Source organism: Electrophorus electricus, chromosome 1 (assembly GCF_041902795.1).
Source record: "Electrophorus electricus isolate QZ-2024a chromosome 1, ASM4190279v1, whole genome shotgun sequence".
Taxonomy (NCBI): domain Eukaryota; kingdom Metazoa; phylum Chordata; class Actinopteri; order Gymnotiformes; family Gymnotidae; genus Electrophorus; species Electrophorus electricus.
Window position 1 is genome coordinate 38,204,506 of NC_137497.1, and position 12,070 is coordinate 38,216,575.

Sequence of the window (12,070 nt, forward strand, 5' to 3'; positions counted from 1 at the left end):
AACGTGTAATGTGGTATGTTCCACGGCAGCCCATGTAGTGTCTCTACGGTTATCTTCTGCGCGTCCGACATTTTAACGTGACCGTTGCTGCGACGCACTTTTAACAACAACCAATAGAGAAAACACAACAACGCAAACTGATTAATAGCGGTATAATAAAACTAAAACGAAGTATTTGGGACTTAAAAAAAGGTTCTGTGGAAATCTGGCAGCAGAGATGTCTCTATTATAAAATAAATTAGATATGGATGACAAAAGCAGAATAATCGTAATTTTATAACACTGCGTTTATTGCCTTCATCGTGTAGTCTGACTTTCAGAACAATGGCTGTCTGTCATGGTAAAGATTTCCATCACAGCAGCATCTCCGTTCAGTGTGACATGCGACAAACGTAAGACCGCTAGAGTCATACAGTGTGACGCCCGGGAGATGATCAGCATCTCGGGAGAGACTTTGGGTTCTGGGGAAGCGCGGGAGTCGGTAAATCAAACCAACTTGCCTTCGCTAAAATGCTGCTATCTCGTTTTTGTTTCATTTTAAATTTTAGATATAGAAACAAGGCTCATAAATGCTGCAGGTGTGAAAGGACTGCTTAGCAAGTCTACACCACGTCCCCTGATCAAGCCACAGGTCACGATCAGTAGGTTGCTCGCTCTCTCTCTCTCTCTCTCTCTCTCTCTCTCTCTCTCTCTCTCTCTCTCTGGTGTGTGTGTGTGTGTGCAAAAGCAAAAAAAGCAAACGCAAAAAAAAAAAAAGCCGTGACATAGACAAACAAACAAATTAATAAATAAGGGACATATTAATAGTAATAAAAGAGCCAAATGACTGTTTCCCCAAACACAGCTTAAGACTTGTCTTGGACCAAAATGTAATGATTTGCTCCCAGCTGAGAAACCAGACGCTAATTAATTCAGTGCCTTTCCAACAAACCAGCAATGCACTATAATCTTTGGAACACAACTTCACTTCAGACAGGGACCAATAAAGTAGTCCCAAGAAGGCAGGGTCAGTAACTGGGGAGGCTGGCAGGGTTTGGGGTGAGGGGTTAGTGGGAGGGGCAGTGTGGAAGCATTGGCAGTAGGAGAGTGGCTTAGTGGGGGGTGGGGCAGTATGGGGAGTTTGGCAGGATGGGGTTAGGAAGCTTCAGCTGAGTACAGTTGAGTTATTCAGTCTAATAGGAGGAGACAAATGCTTAGAGTGCTCCACAAAAGCCAAACATTATAAATAATTCTAAAAGCTAAGGAGGCCCCTTTGTGTGTGAGACTACCGCAGAACACACACACACACACACACACACACACACACACACACACACACACATACGCACACACACACACACACACACACACACACACACACACACTCTCTAATACATACACACACACACACACACACACACACACACACACTCTCTAATACATACACACACACACACACACACACACACACACACACACACACACACACACTCTCTAATACATACACACACACACACACACACACACACACACTGTTCCTTGACATCTGAGGTTCTGTGCCTGGATTTTCAGCAGTGAATTCCAGGGAACTGTGCCCCGCCACATGCAGACACTGTATGCCACAACATTCCCTTTTATTTCTCTTGCACCATAATTAATGGTGGAAGTTGTTGTGTAACATGAAAATATGGATCAAACTCGGTTCTAAAACTTCATCACATGAACCATACACACATTCTCACTTAAGCACCTGTACATTCACATAACCTCATATTCTGCTCTTGTTAATAGCACAGTAAAAACTTGCATATGTTTACCCCAACAGAATGCTCCATACATCTAAAATGCACAAAGATACCACACACACACACACACACACACACACACACACACACACACACACACACACACACACACACACACACACACAAGATGCAGGGTAGCAGAGTGCACCCAGAGACCCGTCTTGTAAATCTCTTTGTGAAGGGAGCTTTGAGAGGTAGACAGGTGCTTACACACCAACCTCTGAGGGAGACCAAAAACACTCTCAACTCATCTCTCTCTCCTCTCTCTTTCTTCCCCCTCTCCTCTCTCTCTCTCTCTCTCTCTCTCTCCTGCTTCTCTCGACTCTTCCCGTTCTTCCCCTGACACTCTACTTTCCACTGCTCCACATCACTGCTTTTCCTGCCTATTTCTCTCTGGGTTATTGCCCATTCCTGCCTCTCCAATACCACCAGCTCTGCTTCAAACTGGTCCTGAAGTATCTCCCACTAACCTCTTTGCCCTCGTCTCCCCCCTCTGTCTCCCTCCTCTCTCTCTGTCTCGCCACTTCATACTTTAGTCTGAGTCTAGGGACTAGTCCAGACCTAACGCCCTCTCTGCCTCTAGTAATTCAGTGCCCAGGACGCAAACCTCGGTCTCCATTCACAAAGAGCTCTCTCACTTTCTCGCGCTCCCTCTCTTTCACTCTCTTTCTCTCTCTGTCCCTCTGCCCCCCCCACTGTCACTTTCTCCCTCCTCCCTCTCCCTCTCTCTCTCTCTCTCTCTCTCTCTCCTCGCATGCCCTGGTCTCTGGCCCTCTGGCTGCAGTGAGTAATGTCCTGCCTCCTCTTAGACAATGAGAACGGCAAGCAGCCGCCGAGCGGCGGGCCGGCGGGGAACTCGTTCCGCCATGCCTGACAAATGAAACCTTCCGCTCAGGCCGGGTCTGTAACGGGACCGCGCGCGATGTCTCACCCGTTAAGGGAAGGCTCCAAACTGAAGGGGTCGCCTGAATGTGTGTGTGTGGGTGTCTGTCTGAATGTGAGTAATGAATTCTTTTGGAAAGTCCAACCTTGTCTTCGTTCATGAATAAGATATATTTCACAAGCATGTCGAGGCCTCTTAATAAAAACAGTGGTCCAGAGAGGAGTGAGAAAAAGCCCATTTACTGTTCACATACACATTTATCCTCCTCTTTCTCTATAAATGTTCACCTCTATTATTTTCTCCCCGTTCCTCTCTCTCTCTCTCTCTCTCTCTCTCTCTCTCTCTCTCTCTCTCTCTCTCTCTCTCTCTCTCCCTCCCTCCCTCCCTCCCTCCCTGCTTGAAGAAACTAACTAGTCTGTAAAACTATTGCCCCCTCCACCCGCCCCTCGTAAGAAGCTGCCCATTGTGTAGGGGGGAACCTCCACCAACTCCAGCCTCCACTGCTCCCTGCGGAGTATTGTTGAAGCCCTGCACCCCTCCTCCCCCTCGTCCCTCCACCCATGGCTGGGCTTTTAAAACACTTTGCATGAGAAAACATGATTACTCTTCCGATGGCTCACAGACAATGGGGGACTCTTTCAGCTCACCCTAAGATGTACTTGCTGAGCTTGGGGCTGGCTGCACCTCTCCCCTTCTTTCCTTGGTGTTATTGTAGGCAGGGGTAGTATTTACCTAACAGAGGGGGTAAGTAAAGGTTCTGACATTTCCCCTGTCGGCTGGCTAAAGCAGTGGAGAAGGGCTTCAAAAGAAAGCAGAGCTGAACTGATGCGAGCGGGAGACAGGAACAAAGCTGAGAAGTCTCTTGTTGCGCTCCTCGTTACTTTGCGAGGGTGTGACCCCTGGACACGCAGACCTAATATTCCATTAAAGGACCACAGCTAACAGCCCACAGGACCTTGACCCTAAGTTCAGAGATTAAGTTATCGATATCTGGAGGCCAACAAGTCCAAACTCAACAATTCCACAAGTAACGCTTGAGCTTGATTGTTTTTTCACTACACCAAGGTGTGTTCAGACACATGCTTCAGAATCACACCGGCCGTATTCAAAAGGTCTGTTAACTAAATGACCCGAACACCTTTCTCCTGCATAATGTACATTAAAATAAATTATTTCTCTTTCTAATCTCAATGTCCCGTCAGTCCAGCATTAAGAATTTATTGAGCAAAATTGAATTTTCAGACCTTCCTTTCTGCAAGTTCCACTGCAGTGTGTTTAAGGGGTGAAATATGAGAGTGAGCACGCATCCATCTCAGTCTTCCCTGCTTCTGAGGCTTGGTCTGCCCATAACTCCCTCGGTGACACTTTGGCAAGCAGGTGTTCAGGACGCAAACACATATCAGGCTGGGGCAACCAGTCGTCTGTCTCTTTTACAGCTCACCCACACTGTGCGGATGTGTGTGTAAAAGACCTTGCGACACTGACACCCCAGCACCTCTGCCCTAACAAACCCCCACTCCACACAGACACACACACACACACGCTGCACTCCGTCACACCCGGCCGCCAGAGAGGGCAGCATGCTCGTCGGAGCCCTTCACACTCCAGCTCAGAGACATTTTTACAGCCGTAAAGCAAACACCACAGCAGAAGCTAGTAGATCTTGCTGGCACGCCAGTAGAGCTGTTGGTAATCACCTACTTGACAAAAGCAAATACGAGCAAGCCAGGACACACTAGTTCTCTCTCTCCCTCTCTTTCTCTCTCTCTCTCTTCCTCACACACACACACACACACACACATTCCTGTGACCAACTGAGCAGTCCCTGTAAATCGATCTATTGGACGCACTCTCTCTTGCTCAGACTCGAGCCCATTCTTCTTCCGTCTGTGCTCTCTCTGCCCTGACGAGGGAGGAAATGGCCAGGCTAATTGGCAGGTCAGGTTAGAGTTTCCAGCAGCCAAAACTTGCCAGCAAAAACAAACCAACTGCCTCAAAGTTTGGGAAGGGCCTTCACATTTCCTGGTGCTGTGTGTGTGTGCGTGTGCGTGTATATCTTTAAGAAAGGGAGAGAAAGCGGACAGAAGCAGCAAGAAATTACCACATAAATCTGACAGTTGAAAATCCATCAGTGCGCACAAACAAGACAAAAATTAATCCGGGTGGAACGTTTTCCCTTTAAAGTGTGCTCTACAGCTCACGCTCTTGCAAGGACACTCAACGCGAACTAAGTATACAGCCAAGCATGCGAATGAGCGAGGGGACCGCTGGGCCCTTCACAGCTCCGTCCCGCCCAGGTCCCCTGGCCCCTCAGTCCCATGATGGGGCCAGCCTTTAGCAGACACCCCAACAGGTGAACCCACGCTAACCATGGAAAGGATCCAGCAACACAAGGCATATTAACACACCGGAGAGAAAGTGCATCAGAGAGAGCAAGAGAGAGGGAGGACACATGAATGAGAATAAAGATGGATAGAAGTAAAGAGGAAAGTGAAAGGGGGAGAGAGAAAGAAGAGAGAAAGGGAAATGGAGGGAGCGAGAGAGAGAATAGGGGTTGTCCTGATGGAGAGGCAGATCAGAAGCATGCCCTGAAGGGATGACTGGGCCTGGGGATTAGTGAGAGAGAGAGAGAGGGGAGGGAGGAGAGAGAGAGAGAGAGAGAAAGAGAGAGAGAGACCCTCTGTGCAGCTGTGGACCCCCTTCTTACCTCCGCTGAGACACAAATACGGACAGACACTTTTGACGCGTCTCTGGTTATCCGCAATGGACCAGCTCCCCATCAACACAATACACATGCTAACCTGAAGCAAAGCTCAACAGCCCCTCCCTCTCACTCTCGCTATCCCTCTCCTTCCCTCTCTCTATCCCTCTCCTTACTTCTATATCTACTCTTGCCCTCGCTCTCTCTCTCCCTCTCAACCCCCCCCCTCCCCCCCGTACCTTCATGTCTCGTTTTTCCCTCTCACTTGTTCTCTTTTCGGCTCCCCTACCTTGTGTCCTTTTCATCTGACGTCAAAAGTATCAAAGTTGGGCCACATCAAAGTGGGAAATTTCAGTTGGAAGTCCTGACCTGTCAGGTGCGGCAAGTCAAAGTTGCTTGCCACCATATCGTCCGACTGATGCTTTTTTTGCCTTTTCTGTTGGCCGCTAATTACCAGAGTCCAAAACTTTAAGTGATGGGTGAAAATATCCAATAATTCATAAAAGGGGGAGAAAACAGGAGATTTCAGTGTCTCCCCTCCACCACCCTGATCCTCCTAGGGGGGAAAAATGTCCAAATCAGAAAAAAATCTGACAGTGTGGCAGGGGGAGAAGAGGCAAACTAGACCTCCTGATGAAATAGCTCATGCACAAAAGCACGGCATTCACCTTCAGCCCGCTTCTACAGATCCATCATAACAAATCACACTACGTATGCCTCAGCACAGAAAGTAATCAACTCTGCTTGGCTGCCAGACGTCAAACTAAAAACACATTTCACCACCACAGAACGGAGCACAAAAATAAATAAATAAATAAATAAATAAGCAGAAAATCTCACCCCCCACCCCACCCCGAGCCCTCTCCAGAGCTCCTCTGTAATCTCTAGAATCAATCCCAGAAACACCAGCAAAGGAAGTAGAAGAAAAAAAAAAAACTTCCACTATATTTGTCGCCTTATTGGTTTGGACAGCATGGGGGGGGGGGGGGGGCTATTTAAACACGCATTAGCATCACAATGGCCTGCTGTTGACCGCCTCTCTTGCTCGCACGCGCACCTAATTACAGGTAGCGGTGTCTACGCATGCCAAAGGCCCCCGGCAGTGAGAGCCACGGGGGCCCCCCGCAAACCCTGAGCCAGGGGCCACGAGCCCCCCCCCTGGGCCAGGGGAGAGATGTGCCCGTGAGGCAGGGCGGAGAGGAGGTCGGCGAAGAAGCAAATCACGTGTCATCCCGGGGCGGGCGTGCTAGCTGGTGACAGACGGTGTTTTGGCAGAGCAGGCTACAGGGCGGAAGGGGAGACAGAGGCTGGGAAGACCCAGCCACCGCTGGTTCCGAGAGCGGCTCAAGCAGGCATACCTTGGCAGTACAGCAGGGAAGACATCCTACAGAATGAGACTGCCATCCAGGTAAAATGAGCGTATGTTCAAGTAAAGACGGAATTTTCTTTTTCAGTCAAAATTACACTTGTTTGATCAAAGTCTATCTATCATCATTTAAGCCAACAGAATCTGAAATTATTCTACCCATACTGACTGGATGATATAATTATGTTAATATTTTAATATTTATGAAAAGATTCATCTCTTATAATTTGGTTTGATTCTAAAATGGGTACATGTGTAAAGGTATGTGTAAAGTTTATCCAAAGGTTACTAAATTTACATTTTCCACTAAGACAGTGGAGACAAATTATTCAAATTAAAATATGTATAAATGCACCTTTAGAAAAAAAATATTGACAATTATTTGCTTGCAATTTATTGCAAATTGGAGTATTTTTCCAAATCAAAAATTTCATTGGGCCTTTTATCAAGCAAGAGCTAATTAATTAATGTGATTTTAAACTCAAGAAAGTTGAAATATAAGCCTAAATTTAAAGGATCCAGAATGATATAGAATATCATTATAGATACAGAATGCGTGGTGCAAAACAGTGAGTGGAAAAGAGAAAGAAAGAAAAAAGGACTAGCGCAATATAATAAAATTCCACACAAAACTATAAAACCTCTGTTACAATGTAGGTCATTTGCAGTGGTTTCAAACAATTGTCCCTGTTCCTCAAACGAAAACAAATTAAACTTAAATAAAACTTTACCCACTGTGTGTTACTGCAGCAGCCTATGTATTAAATAATTACATATTCAAGAAAGCACCACTGTACCACTGTAACAGACGGCTTAAACAAGAAAACCGCAAACACCCTGTCAAAGAGAAGAGAAAAAATGACACAGGCTTTTTCTGCGGGCCTCCTGTGGCCTGCTCTTTATGATCGCCAACCTAAAACCGTTTCATTTAAGCACTAACGGCATTCTTAGATGAACACGTGTTTATATAAGTTATCGAATAAATCATTTTTATTTTTTTTTCCTGCGACGTGTCGTTCTGAGCGCTGTGTTGTTCTGAGCGCCGTTAATTGTTTGCCAGGTGTCAGGAGAGATTAGGCACAGCCGCGGCGGGACGGACGCATGGCTTCGCTGCTTTGCGGAGCGGCGTGAAACTTGAGACGCAAACGGACCGGCGCTCTCGGAGCGAATCAGCTAAAATGCGGAACAGCTGGCGTAGATCAGAAGGAAAAGTTGAAACAAATAGGCCTATCTTCGCATGTGGAGTCGAGCTGCCGTGTGCCACACAACATAACCAAATGGCGCTGTAAACACATAATTCAGCAAGAATATTAAATTAATTAAAGTTGAAAAAGTTTAATTAAACTATGTAGCCTATTTTTAATTACAGAAATAGTAAACTATTTTTGTAATAAATTACATTAAAAAGATCTTTTGCTTTACCATTAGCCAAACTGTTGAGCTATGAGTTCGTTTAAAATACATTATTAATTTTATTCTATATAATGGTACAATATATTTTAAGAATTAGTGTGTGTATGTGTGTGTGTGTGTGTGTGTGTGTGTGTGTGTGTGTGTGTGTGTGTATATATATATATATATATATATATATATATATATATATATATATATATATATAGAGCGCATAAACAAACAAACTTTTAAGCAGGCGCTTTTGCCGTTTTGGCGATTACAATTAAAACAAATCACAGTCCCATCCAAGCACTCCAAATAAATTGAATTGGCCGGCATTTCTGTTTAAAATTACATATCAAAAACAACAGTTATAGTAACGTCACTCAGAATTTTTTTTAGCTTGAATTGGTTCAGGTTCAGTGTCGCTTCTCTGGTGCTTTACATTCCCCCTTTTCCCCGCAGGCCTGGCTCAGATGAAGTAATGAAGGCACAACAACACGTGAAGCGCTGGAGCGTAATAGCTTGCAGACACGACAGAGAGAAATCGCCCTGAAATATGACGCTATGTAAATATGCTTGCCCCCCAAATCTCTCCGGGGAAAAGTCCAAAAACATCTCCGCGCCCGAAGCATGCCTGTTAGAAACATAGGCCAAATGACTCGTCCCTGCTTTATCTGTCTGCAGCCTTCTTTGGTACAATTTTTAAAAGTCTATAGTTGAAAAGTTATCCACCTATTCGTCCTGTAGGCTATATGTTTTCAGTTGGCAGCTTTGTTGCAACACAAAGCAAAGAAACAAGTCCGCATCCGAAATAAACGGGCCAAATGGGTCCGCCAAGTTCGGCAATTGTTTCTGGAAGTTTGAAAACTATTCAATTTAATATCCTCTGCAGAGTATATGACGAAAGCGTTTCATCGCATCACACATACATATTTTTGTTAACACATTACATTTTCTTTCCAGGATTATATTGTGCATTTACATTTGCGTGACTGTTCAGTCAGTCATAATTGCGCGCATTTTGCGACGCTGCAACTTTATGTGGCATGCAATGCCTCTAACACTTCGGCTTAAAAAAAAAAAAAAAACTTTCACTGCACTTACAATGCAACCCGCTCAAAAGAAACGCCAAGCAACTCCATATTTTCTTGCACTTACGTTTTCGAATGTGGTTTCCCTCCAGAAAAATCTTCAAGTTTTCTGTCCTTCCCTCCGCAACTGGAGACTTTTCTTGCTCTTTGCAGATGTGCTGCGCTCGGAATTTGAGTCAAATACTTAAGTTTAAACTCCAATCGCTCTGCCAGAGTTTTTCTTTCTTCGCCGTCTCCTCTTTCACTGCTACACTTTGCTGGACGCTCCGAGCGCTGGACTAACACTCCAACTTTGTCTACATGCCTGCCAAAAGCTGACAACCAGAGTCCATACCCATGGATCCCTAACCCTTTATGACAACAAAGACTGGTTACAGCATTGAGGATACTTTATCGGAGAGGGGGGCTCTTGTAGTGTGGAACTCCAGCTGCCCTTTCCTTAGCGTGACTCCTCCCTTTCGGATAGCTCATGCTCTACCTCCCTGTTCTTTCTGCCCCTCTCTCCCTCCCTCTCTCCTTCTCTCGCTCCCTCCATTCTCCCGGTCCTGCGCGCCGCCGTTTCCTGAGACGTTCGGAGCACTGCACCCCGCTTCAGCCCCGCACGGCAGCTAACGACAAGAGGGCACAGCTAGCGCTAAAAAAAAAAAAAAAACTGCGCGAATAAAAGTCGATATTTTGCCAAACTTAATTGTGAATAAATAAGATGAAGCATTAGGTGAGTTTAGACATTTGAAGTCATCTTTGAGTAAATGGACAGGTTGATGTAGATTTTGACACTTATTTTTTTATCTCAAAATATCAACACCCAAATCCCAAATCGATTATGTTTATGGTTTCTACACTAGAACGCTTCAGTTGTGACACTTCCACTTACAAACACATTACTGGCCTGCCGATGTTTATTACATTATTGTATCAATATTATTACATGTTCTGTGGTCCATTTATGAAATTGGCAAAGCATCAAACACATTTAAATTGGTTCTAATAGCAGCCGCAAAATACATTTTTAAAAAAAGTGTGGCAAGACTATTTTTTCATTTATAGATTACAGATGATGTCAGGAAAGCAGAGAAGTGCGGTGCATGGGCTAGTGAACTTGACTGAACACTAACGTGTACCTATGGGCCCTTTACCTATTCAAGCAGTCATCATACTTCGAAATCCCAGAAATGGCCTGTTAATATGCCCGTATAAATTACAGATGTTCTTTTCTTATTCAGTCTCAGCAAAGGAATTAAAAGCACCCAGAATGCAATATTTTCCTCCTTGTCCACACAAATTTGGAAAGTGAATAAAGATGATGGGAAGTAATCCTAAGAAAATAACTAATACAGAGAAAAGAAAAGATAAATGTATGGTTATTTTTGTTTGTTTTAGGAACATTTCTTGATTTTGTGGAGCCTGCTTTTGCTTTATACAAACTCAACACATAGTCACTTATTTTTCAGAATTGTTTTTATATGTTTATCTAAAAAGATACCTAAAAAGATTAAAAAAGAACTCAGGTTAAAGCAAAAATATATACCCGATGTGTCATCTGGCAAGTGCAAATCCATCAGTTCTGTAAATGATGTCTAGTTGTGCATATATGTGAAAAGCAAGGTATGCAATTATGCAAATCAGAAAATAACTTGTGTGATAGTGAATCCACTGTGTATTTAAAGAGTGAAGAATGAATGAGAAATCTGACATCTCCTCACTGACCTGTGGACACCACTTAAAAGAAGCACCTGCATTCCAAGATGAGGATGGCTATGTGCTGACAAATACCCACTAACAGGGATTTGACCAAACACAAGACTCAAAATCATTCTCACAGCATTTAAAGTCTCTCTAAATTCCATTCTCAGGTGTCAGGGGAAAGCCATCCTGAGGGAAAAGACCTCACAGTGAGACCTTAACAGGGTCGAAAAATATCTGGGCCTCCAGTAAAGCTGGAGATAATCAATATACATCATCAATATACAGGGAAATGAGGCCGTTAAGAAATACCTTCTGGGCTCACAATCAATCAGTGAGGCAATATCTGAGCTTTCAGAGCAGAAATCCCAGACTAACCTTCCAGGGTATTCAAGAGGTGCGACCGCGGAGTCAACTCCAGTTAGACCTCTCCCTCTTTAGCTGACACACTGGTGGTGCCACCGGCAGCTCTCCTGGTACACAAACAGAGGCATGATAATGGCTGCGCATAGCACATGCTTAATACTACCAAGATTTGACTAATTTTACACAGAACACTTTGTAAACATTATAGCAGTCTTAGGCTTCTCAGTGCGACATTGTGTAGTGCTGCTGGACTTTGTGGTGGGGTGTAGGAACCATTTTCTCTGTCAAACTGATCACTCTCAGATAATCCCATATGTGCAAAATACTGCGCTCATATTTCCACAGGGCTGTTAAGAAAAAATGGCTGATGTAACCTTTTTTTTCTTTCCACTTCTTCATTAACAATGATATTTTAAGCATGAATGAGACAGAAATTAAACACATGTGACACCAATTTGCTCATTTGATAAGAAATGGCATTGTCTGGACATTTTTATACTATTGTTTTGACTGAGCACTAAAAATGTCAAATAAATGCCTAGTCATTAAATTAGGTGAGTAACTCTCTTTTAGCCAACACTTACTACAGTAAATTGCATAAGTGATTGAAACGATAATGTGGATTTATGCCACTTAACAAACTGTGACAATCACACTGAAATTCAGTTTGCATCAGTGTATAAGCTCACAGATCTGTGTGTGGTGTCACCTCCTGCCTGCCTTTATTGTACAAACCAAGAGATGTGTTATAAAGTACAAGCCAAGCAAAGTAGGACACAACATTGCACAATATGAAGCTAA

At 44.2% G+C, this 12,070-nt stretch overlaps 1 protein-coding gene across 1 annotated transcript in view; it reads right to left on the reverse strand.

The window, feature by feature from the left end:
* Nucleotides 1-9,696, reverse strand: part of gli3 (GLI family zinc finger 3) — a 101,264-nt gene extending 91,568 nt beyond the window's left edge. The window contains exon 1 of the mRNA XM_035526508.2: nt 9,288-9,696. The gene's annotated coding sequence lies outside the window, so the exon portion shown is untranslated. The remainder of the gene's footprint in view (nt 1-9,287) is intronic.
* Nucleotides 9,697-12,070: the final 2,374 nt, after the last annotated feature.